This window comes from Mesoplodon densirostris, chromosome 4, assembly GCF_025265405.1.
Source record: "Mesoplodon densirostris isolate mMesDen1 chromosome 4, mMesDen1 primary haplotype, whole genome shotgun sequence".
NCBI lineage: Eukaryota > Metazoa > Chordata > Mammalia > Artiodactyla > Ziphiidae > Mesoplodon > Mesoplodon densirostris.
This window is the reverse complement of record NC_082664.1, coordinates 30,543,349-30,557,465: the sequence shown is the minus strand read 5'-3', so window position 1 is coordinate 30,557,465 and position 14,117 is coordinate 30,543,349. Positions and strand designations below refer to the sequence as shown.

The 14,117-nt window shown below is 38.7% G+C and overlaps 1 protein-coding gene across 6 annotated transcripts in view; it reads right to left on the bottom strand.

The window, feature by feature from the left end:
• Nucleotides 1–14,117, bottom strand: part of NUMB (NUMB endocytic adaptor protein) — a 174,706-nt gene that overhangs the window by 79,798 nt on the left and 80,791 nt on the right. For 5 of the 6 annotated variants that reach the window (XM_060095887.1, XM_060095886.1, XM_060095889.1 and 2 more), the window contains exon 3: nucleotides 9,634–9,718. The exons of the other annotated variant lie outside the window; for it this stretch is intronic. The gene's annotated coding sequence lies outside the window, so the exon portion shown is untranslated. The remainder of the gene's footprint in view (nucleotides 1–9,633; nucleotides 9,719–14,117) is intronic. 6 annotated transcript variants of the gene reach the window in all.

Genomic DNA, 14,117 nt, shown 5'->3' with positions numbered 1-14,117 from the left:
GAAATAATAAATATTAGGCATCTACTGTGAATGGTACTTTAACAGGAGTTTCACGTGCAAGTTTACAGATTGTTAAGAAATACTGTCTCTGGGCTTCCCTGGTGGCACAGTGGTTAAGAATCCACCGCCAATGCAGGGGACACGGGTTCGAGCCCTGGTCCAGGAAGATCCCACATGCCACAGAGCAGCTAAGCTCGTGAGCCACAACTACTGAGCCTGTGCTCTAGAGCCCACGAGCCACAGCTACTGAAGCCTGCATGCCTAGAGCCCAAACTCCGCAACAAGAGAAGCCACCACAATGAGAAGCCCATTGACATAATTAGAGAAAGCCTGCGTGCAGCAACAAAGACCCAACACAGCCAAAAATAAATAAAATAAATAATTTTTTAAAAGTCACTACATACCATTTTACATCTGTCAGTTTTGCAAATATTAAAGAATCAGACAATAAAATATGGAGCAATGGGCACTCTCATACTCTTACAGGAGCATAAGCTAGTGCAACCATTTTGATAAGTAATTTGGCATTGTCTAGGAAAGTTGAAGACTCACATACCCTTACAACTCAGCAGTTCCTTCTCTAGGTGTATATCCTAGAGAAACTCTTAAACGTGCACAAGAAGGTGTGCAAGATAATGTCTGCGTAGCATTGTTTATTATTTGTAACAGTAAAATAAACACTAGAATCTAATTATCCATCAACACAAGAAATACAGAATATTCACACTATTAGAATACCATGCAGAAATAAAAATAAGACCTCAATTTAAACATTTTTAAAAATAAAAAATTTGGGCTTCCCTGGTGGCGCAGTGGTTGAGAGTCTGCCTGCCGATGCAGGGGACGCGGGTTCGTGCCCCGGTCTGGGAGGATCCCACATGCCGCGGAGCGGCTGGGTCCGTGAGCCACGGCCGCTGGGCCTGCGCGTCCGGAGCCTGTGCTTCGCAATGGGAGAGGCCACGACAGTGAGAGGCCCGTGTACCACAAAAATAAAAAAATAAAATAAAATAAAATAAAAATAAATAAAAAATAAAAAATTTAATTGAGAGAAAAAGAAGTAAAAATAAATCATCTACAGCTCTAACTATCAACATGGATGAATCTCACAATCATAATGTTGAGGGAGGAGGGAAGCAAACTGTTTATATTATGATACCTTCATACAAATACTAACAACTCAGAGAATACTGCATGCGTACCAGGCACTGTACACTGTGCACTTTGCATATAATGACTCATTTTATTCTCACAATAGCCCTACCAGGTAGATTCTATTTTTAATCTCTATTTCATGAATGAGGAAACAAGCACTGAAAAGTTAAGTAATTAGCCCAAATCACATGATTAGTTAAGTGGCAGATTTGCCTGGCGCCAGAATTTGTGCTCTTAGTCCCCTCACATTACCTCTCAAAATTATGCAAAACTAAACATGATAACATTTAGGGATATGTGTATAGAAATAGAAAGAAAAACAAGAGAATGATAAACATAATTAAGGGCACTGTTACTTCTGAGGGAAAAGAAAGGGGGACATAATCAGGAAAGGTTCACATGGGGACTTCAAAAGTTTTAGTAGTGCTTAAGCTGAGTAGAAGATACACAAGTTTTCATTTCATTATGCTCTATAACCTACACATGGTACATATATTCTTTTGTATACATCAACTATTTTATAATTTTAATTAGGTGGAAAGCAAGTCACCTAAAATCCTTCTGAGGGGCTTCCCTGCTGGCGCAGTGGTTGAGGGTCCGCCTGCCGATGCAGGGGACACAGGTTCGTGCCCCGGTCCGGGAGGATCCCACATGCCGCAGAGCAGCTGGGCCCGTGGGCCATGGCCGCTGAGCCTGCGCGTCCAGAGCTTGTGCTCCACAACGGGAGAGGCCACAACAGTGAGGGGCCCACGTACCGCAAAAAAAAAAAAAAAAAAAATCCTTCTGAGGATAGAGACAGGGAGTGTAGAAATATAAATACATACACACCTGTAATTATGAGATATCTAACAAGGGGTAAGAAAAACAAGGCACGGGACTTCCCTGGTGGCACAGTGGTTAAGAATCCACCTGCCAATGGAGGGGACACAGGTTCAAGCCCTGGTACGGGAAGATTCCACATGCCACAGAGCAACTAAGCCTGTGCACCACAGCTACTGAGCCTGTGCTCTAGAGCCTGCGAGCCACAACTACTGAGCCCACACGCCACAACCACTGAAGCCTGCGTGCCTAGAGCCCATGCTCTGCAGCAAGAGAAGCCATTACAATGAGAAGCCCACGCACTGCAACGAAGAGTAGCCCCCTCTCACCACGACTAGAGAAAGCCCGTGTGCAACAACAAAGACCCAATGCAGCCAAAAAAATTAATAAATGAAAGAAAGAAAGAAAGAAAAACAAGTCACATTTAGTTATAAAATTTAAGTCTCACTTTTACTAAAAAGAATAGAGTTACTGAAATTCAGTTTGTCCAGCCCAATAGAAAATGAACCAGATGGAAATTCCCTGGCGGTCCAGTGGTTAGGACTCCATGCTTTCACAGCTGAGGGCTCAGGTTCCATCCCTGATCGGGCAACTAAGATCCTGCAAGCCACGTGGTGCGGCCAAATAAAATAAAATAAAATGACCCAGAAGAAAAAGAAAAAAATAATTTAAAAAAGAAAAAAAAATTTTAAGAGAAAATAAAATAAAATGAACCAGAGGCTTCTGCAAGGCCAATAGAGAGCTACAACTCTTAGAAAAATGGGGACTTTTCTCTCTAGAGTTTTTTTTCCTTCTAAATTATGCTTGTTTGCTTTTCTTTGTTCTATTGACACAATTACACCTCTAACTTTAGGGGCCTCTTGTATATAAATTATAAGGAAGATTGAACAAGACAATGCTTTAGAAAATTCACTATGAGAAAAAAAAACAAACGCTAAATAGCACATACTTGATATACACAGATATAGACAAGACACATACAGGAAACTTGAACTTGACACTTAAGATAGTTTCCCTTTAAGAAAGAAAAAGAAAAATCAAAGTTAGGGAAAATCGTAAAATTACTCTAATTGTTTAAACAGTATTAGTTGGTTTCAAATGTAAAAATATATAAACTAAAATATAAAACCATGGGTACCATTCTGAACAGCTGAAAAAAAATAAACTCACAAATTTCCTTAGATTAGCTAAATTTATTTTTTCAGGACACTCTAATCTCACAGGGTTAAGTTCCAAAGATAGCACTAAAAGCAAACAATCACATAAATTCAAAATAACTTTCTTTATTTTTGGCTGGCCCGTGAGCCATGGCCGCTGAGCCTGCACATCCGGAGCCTGTGCTCCGCAACGGGAGAGGCCACAACAGTGAGAGGCCCGTGTACCGCAAAAAAACAACAACAAAAAACCCCACAAAAAAAACAAAAAAACAAAACAACAACAACAAATTGAGTCTGGGCTGCCCTAAAGATTGGTATTTGAGAAGAGATTACTGTCACAGTATGAATGTTGAAGCTCTCTAGGCACATTCTACTCCTCAGCCCTGATTACCATTCAGACCACGTGTTCTCGACTAGGGCATCTGCATAGGTTCTTCAGATTTAGCAATGCCCTAAGATTATGTACAAATCTGAATGCACATGTATCTGTGCACTTTCTGGGGCCAGATTCTTCAACTTTCTTTGGTATCTCAAAGGATTCTGTAACTACCAAAAATTTAAGAACCACTGATTTAAACAGTATTCCATGATCCTTATCTATTATCTGACTTTAATTTCTGACTTCTGCTTTACTAATTTTCATATTGTCCACAAAATTCTCCCTTTTGATACATGGCTTCTTTACTCACTCCTTAAAAATAGTGTAAAACTAGAGATTCATAAAATGAGGAAAGACCCTGTCTACTTAAAACTGCAGTCAGGGACTTCCCTGGTGGTCCAGTGGATAAGACTCTGCACTCCCAATGCAGAGGGCCCGGGTTCAATCTCTGGTCAGGGAACTAGATCCCGCATGAACGCCACAACTAAGAGTTCGCATGCCGCAGCGAAGATCCCGCATGCTGCCACTAAGACCCGGAGCAGCCAAAATAGATAGATAGATAGATAGGTAAATGTAAAAAAAAATAAAATTGCAGTCAAAGTTGGTTTCAAAAGCTGAACCTATATATATTTAAGAAACATTTAAAAAAGAAAGCTATCTCTTCTGAGAGTTTTTCTTTCAGTTACACAACCAATTTTATCTTTTAGTTGATCACTTGCCTTTCAACTGAGAAAGCAATTGGTGAACTGAATTTGCGGTTCAGCTATTCTTACCTTTATCTTTTAAGGCATGTTGAGACTTAACAGATAAAAATACATATGACCATCACCCCTAATCCCACAACACACATATACAGAGACTGACTTCCTAAGATGCTGTTCCTTCAAGAATTAAACCTTTACTTACAGAACAAAATTGTTTTGCTCTGATAATAGCAAGGACTGATTTAGCAAGGAACATCTTGATGAAAAAGGGCAGAACTGCTGAGAATGCTAGCCTACTTTTCAACTGACTTTCCTCCTCTAAGCATCTGTCAAGTGTGGGATAAGAAAAAGGTGCTGCAATCTGGAGAGGCAGACTAGAATAAAAATATATTTGGTTCCAAGAATTTTTTAAAAAGAAATGCCACTGGAAAAATGATAGACATAAGGTTGAAAACAGCTCTGCTCTCCTTTACTGACAAATAACTTCACAGATTATCTACACATATCATCTCTTCAATTCTTTAACCCTCTACAATCTGACTCCTTCCTTTCCCTCACAACCCTCTCCCTTCATCCAAGCCATCAACAAAAGACTTGTAAATATATCTTAAATCTGTCCACTGCTCTTCACCTCTACCATCAGAACCACGGTCCAAGATTACTTCATATCCTACTTGAACCACCATCAACTAGTACTCATTTCTATTTCCTCTGCTGTCCCCTTCTAATCAACTATGTACAAAGTAGCCAGCGTAATCTTTAAAAATGGACCATGGCACTGAGTAATAGTTCCATGGCTTCCCAATGCATCTTCAAATTAAATCCAAACTCTCAGCATTCAGAGAGTCAGTATAGCACAAACTGCTCAAGAAGTGCTTGGAACAGTGGCCAGCACTTCACTAATGCGCAGCAGATGTTAGCGTATTAAGGTATAGCCCCTGCCTGCTCTCCTACCTCGAGGTGACACTCTCCTCAACTAACTAGTATTCTTTCAGTTAACTGCAAGCTCTTTCCCACTTTGGGCCTACTGTTTCCCACTGTCTAAAATGCTTTTGTTTTTGGGACCTCCCTGGTGGTCCAGGGGTTAAGACTCTGTGCTTCCAACACAGGGGGCCCAGGTTCGATCCCTGGAGTGAGGGAATTAGATCCCGCATGCCACCAACTAAGACCTGGCACAGACAAATAAATAAGTATTAAAAAAACAACAAAAAAACCCAAAAAAACTTCTGTCTTTCACTCATACTTCAAGTCTCAACCTAAATGTCACCTCATTGATGAGGCCTTCTTTTCCTCTCTTTCTAAATACAATCCCCTATAGTTCTTTTTTTTTTAACACCTTTATTGGAGAATAATTGCTTTACAATGGTGTGTCAGTTTCTGCTTTATAACAAAGTGAATCAGTTATACATATACATATGTCCCCATATCTCTTCCCTCTTGTGTCTCCCTCCCTCCCACCCTCCCTATCCCACCCATCTAGGTGGTCACAAAGCACTGATCTGATCTCCCTGTGTTGTGCGGCTGCTTCCCACTAGCTATCTGTTTTACGTTTGGTAGTGTATATATGTCCATGCCACTCTCTCACTTTGTCACAGCTTACCCTTCCCCCTCCCCATATCCTCAAGTCCATTCTCTAGTAGGTCTGTGTCTTTATTCCTGTCTTACCCCTAGGTTCTTCATGACCTTTTTATTTTTCCCTTAGATTCCATATATATGTGTTAGCATACGGGATTTGTTTTTCTCTGACTTACTTCCTCTGTATGACAGACTCTAGGTCCATCCACCTCACTACAAATAACTCAATTTCGTTTCTTTTTATGGCTGAGTAATATTCCATTGTATACATGTGCCACATCTTCTTTATCCATTCATCGGATGATGGACACTGAGGTTGCTTCCATGTCCTGGCTATTGTAAATAGAGCTGCAGTGAACACTGTTGTACATGACTCTTTGAATTACGGTTTTCTCAGGGTATATGCCCAGTAGTGGGATTGCTGGGTCATATGGTAGTTCTATTTTTAGTTTTTTATGGAACCTCCATACTGTTCTCCATAGTGGCTGTATCAATTTACATTCCCCCCAAAACACTAAGCCCACACGTCTCCTCCCAAAACACTAAGCCCAGAGAGTCAAACAGAAATTCAACCAAACTTTCAAAAAATAGATCATTCCAGTCTTTACTTTTTTTCTTTTATTTATTTTATTTTTGGCTGTGTTGGGTCTTCATTGTTGTGAGCGGGCTTTCTCTAGTTGTGGGGACCGGGGGCTACTCTTTGTTGCGGTGCGCGGGCTTCTCATTGCAGTGGCTTCTCGTTGCGGAGCATGGGCTCTAGGCACGCAGGCTTCAGTAGTTGTGGCTCGTGGGCTCTAGAGCACAGGCTCAGTAGTTGTGGCGCACGGGCTTAGTTGCTCTGCGACATGTGGGATCTTCCCAGACTCAGGGCCCAAACCTGTGTCCCCTGCATTGGCAGGCGGATTCTTAACCACTACACCACCAGGGAAGCCCTATCATTCAAGTCTTATACAAATCCTTCTGGGAGGTGGGGATGGGGGGGGTTAGTTCCCACCTCATTCTTTAAGGTTTGTGTAATCTAGATACCAAATCAAATAAGGGCAATACTATAAGAAATAAAAATTAGGGACCAATTTCACCTGTGAACACACATACAATTCTAAATCAAATATTAATAAGTTAAATTCAACTACACTTTTTTTTTGGCCACTCCATATGGCATGTGGGATCTTAGTTCCCTGACCAGGGATCGAACCTGCACCCCCTGCAGTGGAAGTGTGAAGTCTCAACCACTGGACCACCAGGGAAGTCCCTCAACTACTTATTTTTTTAAAAGACCATCATGATTAAGTTGGGTTCATCCCAGCAATGCAAGGGTGATTCAACATTAGAAACTTGATAAATGTTATTCATCATATTAACAGAATGAGGACAACCACATGACCATCCCACAAATGTAGGAAAAGCATCTGATAAAATTCAATACTCATTCTTCACACACATACAAAATCTTAGCCAAATAGCAACAGAAATACCTTTAACCTACAGAGTATCTATCAAAAATCTATAGCAGGGCCTCCCTGGTGGCGCAGTGGTTGAGAGTCCGCCTGCCGATGCAGGGGATACGGGTTCGTGCCCCGATCTGGGAGGATCCCATATGCCGCGGAGCGGCTGGGCCCGTGAGCCATGGCCGCTGGGCCTGCGCATCCGGAGCCTGTGCTCCGCAACGGGAGAGGCCACAGCAGTGAGAGGCCCGCATACCGCAAAAAGAAAAAAAAAAAAAAAAAAAATCTATAGCAAAGATTATTCTTAATGGTAAAACATAAGGAGCACTTCCTTTTAAAAACTAAGTGCAATATAAGAATGCCCACTGCTAGGACTTCCCTGGTGATCCAGTGGCAAAGAATCTGCCTTACAATGCAGGAGATGCTGGTTCAATCCCTGGTCAGGGAACTAAGATCCCACATGCCGCGTGGCAACTAAGCCCACGTGCCACAACTACAGCCCGTGTGCTGCCAACTACAGAGCCCATGTGCTCTGGAACCTGTGCACCACAACTACAGAGGCCACGTGCCCTGGAGCCTGCGCACCACAACTAGAGAAGAGAAAACTCGCATGCCACAACTAGAGAGAAGCCCGCACACCACAACAAAGAGCCTGTATGTCGCAACTAAGACCCAACACAGCCAAAAATAAATTAAATAAATAATAAAAAATTAATCTTAAAAAAAAATTTTTTAAAAAAGCAAAAACAAAAAACGAATGCCCACTGTTAACACTTGCATTGAATATTGTAGTCAAAGTCCTAACTAGCATAGTAAGGCAAGAAAAAGAAACACTGTAAGCATTGGAAAGGAAGACACAATTATAATCATCATACTTTAGTAACTAGGTACTAAACTTAGATCTATATACCAAAAAAGCTTATATCAGCAAACAGAAAGTGGAAAAAAAGAGGAAAAACATACTATTTACAATAGTAACAACAAATAAAGTATCTAATAATTAAATTTAAGAGAAGATTTGAGAGACCTTTACAGAGAAAAAGAAACTTTACTGAAAGATATTTTTAAATATCTAAATAGCTAGCAAGATATAGTATGTTCAAAGAAAGGAAGGCTCAATATCATAAAATAAAGAGAATAAAGTAAATGCATGTGTAGATTAAAGCTTCTGGAATCTTGGGCTCATATATAAGCAAGTCCCATTTTTAATAACAGCTTTTGAATTTTTAGGTAACTTGACTCAAATTACTCACTTTGATGGATATTTTTGCAATTGGTATAAACTTATTAAGCACTAATTATATATACTTTTTAACTAATTGTAGCAAGAGTTGATATCACACTTCAGAATTCTGATAGCTGCAAGGAACAAGTATGAGTGAGGACCATATGATCGGTACATGGCTGAGTTCTAGTTGAATGTGCTGTGGTCCCACTGATTCAAAGGTCATTCAGTGTGCACAATCACCACAATGTAAGTTCTAATAACCACTCCTGCAAGTGAAGAAATGTTGCCAACATTTTACATAACACATAAAGTTTTCATTCTTGATGATTATCTGTGAACGTTGCCAAAACACCATCTCCTTAAAAGTCACCTAAAAATGTAAACATTTATTTTGAATACAAATTCCTCTTACAAGAGGAAAACAGACTAAACACATTCATCATACAATGATCATATTGAGCTCAAAGGGTACCACTAGTGGACCTATGTGTGGTGCTTACACATACAGTACCCTTTGTACATGTGAGACCGACAAGCAGTTGCCCAGTCTGCTTTTATAATAGATCTGAACTTGATCAAATGAATGATTTTCTTTAGGTCTAACTCATTCAATTTTAATTTTGGTTTACGTAGATTTCATGAGCTGCTTAAACTTTGCTTTATCCAAATTTCCTAATAGAGTATTAAAAATAATGATCATCTGTTTTACTGGTTGCTAGGAGATGGTAATACTAATAGTTAACATTTATTGAATGCGTAGTGTGTGGCAGGCACTGTTATAAGTGCTTTGTATACAGTAAATCATTTAATCTTCACAATAACCCTCATCAGGTGGATAATATTACTATCATCATTTTACAGATAGGAAAACTGAGGTACAGAAAAGTTAAGTAACTTTCCCAACGTCACACAAGTGGAGACGCTTAGTGATTCATACCCAGGTAGCTGCCTCCAGAGCTCAGACCCTCAATTACTACATTATATTTCTTTCCACAATATTTAAAGGATACACAAAATTACTATGGATGAAAAAACTCACCATTAAAAAAATTATCAATAAGAGTTAAACGACAGTTAAGCAGTATTAATATCAATACAACTTATCATAGGTTGATACTTCACAGCTATTTCAAAGTTTCATGGCCATGATTAAGAGTTTTGAAGTTGGACAGACCTGGCTCTGAATCTTGACTGTGCCCTTTACAAGCTGTGTGACTTTGGACAAGTTTCGTAACTTCACCAAGCCTCAGTTTCCTCATCTGTAAAATGAGAATAATAAACATCTCACAAAATTGTTGTTAGTAACATAATTATTGCTACATTACATTGATATGTAAATCCAAACAAAACAACAGATACACAAAATAAAAAAAGGAGGTTCACAATTTCCCCCAGAAATCAGGGCTTTATTATAAATAACGAATATGACCACTCCAAGTCACCACAGCAACTCTAAGACTCACATACAAACAGAACCATAATACCCTCTAATTCATAATAAATAAGTCCCCTAGATAAAAGTCAAATGCCTAGAGGTAAATTACTGAATCTTTGAAATATAAAATACCATATATACATAGAGAAAGAGACAAATAGATAAGACGTTGTTTGTTGACAACGACTCCCACGGATCCCATTCCGCGCATACACTTTCTAAGACTAGTAGTATTCAAGGGGCCCAAAACAGGAAGAGCGGTGTCAAGGAGTGATTCCTGGCACTGGTAGGAAGAAATTTTTTTAAGAGAAAAACAAAAAGAAATAAACATGTCATCAAAGTAGGGTACAACTATCGTTACCACCAAAGACTGATTGTGTCCCTTTACACCTGGCATTTTACACTAGTCAAAACAAGTGTAACTGTCACTACTGCTGTCTTTAGAACCTCAATAAAATGATTTTACAATGAATAATGAGATTTCTATCAATACCTGCATTTACCAATAATACATCCATCTGTGATAAGGTTAGGTGTTTCTTTGACGGGGGTGATTTTAGCAATACAATACAATGATCTTTTTTTTTACAAATATCTTTTCATGGGCTATGAATGTTATCATAAATTCCTTTTTTCTCAAATTTATTTAGGGACTATTTAATAGACTTTGCTGATACTAAGTCACTTGCTTGATCACATGCATTATTTTTGGATACACTGCTGGATTTTATTTTATTTTATTTATTATTATTATTTTTTGCGGTATGCGGGCCTCTCACTGTTGTGGCCTCTTCCGTTGCTGAGCACAGGCTCCGGACGCACAGGCTCAGTGGCCATGGCTCACAGGCCCAGCCGCTCCGCGGCATGTGGGATCTTCCCGGACCGGGGCACGAACCCACGTCCCCTGCATTGGCAAGCGGACTCTCAACCACTGCGCCACCAGGGAAGCCCAAGACTGATATTTTTAAAGAACACAGACCATTTATTTTGTAGAATGTTCCTCAATTTATGTTTGTCTGATGGTCTCTCATGTTTAAATTCAGGCTATGCATTTTTGTAGGAATGTCACAAAGTCATGGTAGGTGCTTCTCACTGCATCATATCAGAAGCTGCAAGAGGCTAGTGGGTTCTATTACCAGTGATGCTAACTTTGATCACTTGGTTAAGGAGTATCTGCCAAGTTTCTCCACTGTGAAGTTATTGTTTTTCTCTTTGTAATAAGTAAATATTTTGTTAGGAACTGTCTTGAGACTACGGAAATATACTCCTCATCAAACTTTTACCCCATAGTTTTGGTACCTGCATAAGATTCTTGTGCAAAAGTACTATTTTAATTGTTCCAAAATGGTCATTTTCTAATTCCAACAGTTCTACGCCTATTAGCCATTTTAATGAATAACTTTCACTTCTCCCCAACTTAGTAATTTATTCATTCACTTACTTATATTTGTATGGTTCTTATTTTTTCAATGGGTTATAATCTATAACTATCATTATTCATTTGGCCAGTGGATGCTTCTCCAAACTGGCTCCTGTTCCTTTTGACTGTCCCCACCATTCTTTGACTATCTCCTTACTTTCTGAAACAATAATACGTTCCAGCCTCCTCTTGTACTTTCCCTGATCCAGTTCCTCCTGGGATCAGGAGGGATCAGCCATTTCTCCAAGGAGCTGTGGTTTCCTTTAAGTGGAGAATGGTTTTGAAACCAGCATATGGGAGTTAGGTGTGTTCACTGTAACTGCTTCTAGGCCTCTTAGCAAACAAAGCTGGAATATACACAAATACACACATCTACGCATATGCATACACATATATATGTATACATACAAATATACACATGTCTCTAAGAGAAAGATACGTAAGTGTATATATGCATACATGTATGTTTCTCTGTCTTTATATAAATAAATGTTAAAAGCCATGAGTTCACAACCTCCGATTCAAATCCAGCATCACAGGGTTCATTGGAGTCTTTTCTTCCTTATATCTAAAACTCCCTTCTCCAACAATGAAAAACCTGGCTCCCATTTTCCTCAATACACTCATTCATTTGTTGAGTCCTAAAATAGATAGAAAATAGTTTCAAAATTACCAATTCACACCATTACAAAAAACAGCCTACAAATTAGGGTTTGTTATTTGTTTACAGCTCTTTTTATCTTGAATTTCAAAGTATAGGATGCTCAAAGGTTATTTGGCTTACTTTCTCCCTTCAGTGTGTTTATGTTATTAATTTGAAACACAGTTAGGTTTATTTGTTTCTGTTTATATTTTACGGTTTTATCCCAACTTTACTGATTTCCTTTTATGTTTTTAATATAAAAACATATGTTATTTATGTTATTAATTTGAAACACAGGTTTATTAATTTGGGTGTTTATGTTATTAATTTGTTTATATTATGTTATTTAAATTATGTTATTAACTTGAAACACAGGTTTATTTGTTTCTGTTTATATTTTGGGGTTTTATCCCAACTTTATTGATTTTCTTTGCTGATTTTTTGTTTTGTTTTGTTTAGTATCTAAAACATTAGCATGATAATGTTCTCTGATATTCTGCACTGATATCACATGCAATGCTACCAGGGGTTCTCTCTCAACCAGTGATTGTAATACAACTTCATAGTTTAGAAAGTATATTTCCCATAAGAAATGAGCCTTTCTGTAGCCAATCACATGTATCTACCACCATCCCACTGAGGCCCAGCTGTTTTCTGGGAATTACTGTTTCTAGACATAGAAAGAAGGATAAAATGAAATGGGCAAACCCTACTCAAGCAACAGATATTACTTGTAAACCAGTTTTCAAACTATGCTACTTAGAGAGATGCCACAGGGTAGAAGAGGGCAGGACCCAGTGGGTAGAACTCCAGGTCCCTGCCCTGACTTGAATTCAAGATGCTATTGCTTTCACTGACAGAATATATTGAGCTTCAGTCTGAGATTTTGCTCATCCAATTCATTCAGCGAACATTCACTGAATGTCTATGTTGTCCCAGGCACTGTTGTAGGTGCTTCAGTGAAAAAAGCCTTCAAGGGACTTACAATTCTAGTCGTGGGAGAGATAAACTATAAAACTAAGTAAACTGTATAGTTAGTTAAAAGATGAAAGTTATAGAAAAAATTCAACAAGATAGTCTGCAATATTATATAGCATGTCCAGTTTAGGTCTCACTGAAAAAAGAAAGCCTGCTTTTATATGAATACTTTTTTTAAGCTTGAAAGTCATTAGGAGAAAAGAAGAGCAATCCCGTTTTCCAGTTGATGCTAACCTTATGCCTATAGGCCCAGGGACAGACCATGAGAAAAAAGTCATAAAACATTTTCCTTCCTTCTTTCACTGAATCTTAGCCAAAATCTAGAAATATTTAGGTTGGTTTTTCTCGATCCAGATCCTCTACTTTGTAAGTAATTACATATCTCTCCTAGATTCTGGCAAAGGGCTTTCCATCAATCTCAAACTCAAAATATTAAATTTATTTTTTTCTTCAAACGATTTTAGTGGGAAATTGATAGAGGCAATATCAGGGCTGTTAACCACTCTTTTAGACCTTTAATCCTAACCAAATCACACTATCACTCCCCTATGTTTACAATCAACAAAAGACTAAGCTAGCTAATCTTTCTCAGTTGTGCTAGACCATACCACTCAAATCCTAAACAACTGAGTTTGTTTGAACCTAAGTGCAGAACTTTATAATAACCACAGGTAACAGTTAATCAGCCCCTACATGTCCCAGGTATTATTTTAAATGACTTATGTATATTACTTCTTTTACACTTCAAACAACCCTACGTGATAAGTACCATTAGTACATCCCTTTTATAGATGAAGATACTGAGAAATGAAGAGGTTAAACAAACTGCTCAAGGTTACAAAGCTTCTAAGTGATAGAGCTGGAATTAAAAAACAGGCAGGCAGTTAGTTTGTGCCATTAACTGCACATATTAAACTGATTCTCAAAAAATCTTTACATAATGTGCTCTAAATTCTATCTTGCTAGATTTAACCAATTCAGCCTATGGAGGGAAAAAAAAAAATCTGACTTCAATGCTGTCATTCCATATATATGCTATTTTTCAAAGCTTCAACTGAATACTTGATCACCATGCCATGAAAGGGTCCAATGAAACTATTAATAAAAATGTGACCAGGGCCTCCCTGGTGGCGCAGTGGTTAAGAGTCCGCCTGCCGATGCAGGGGATACGGGTTCGTGCCC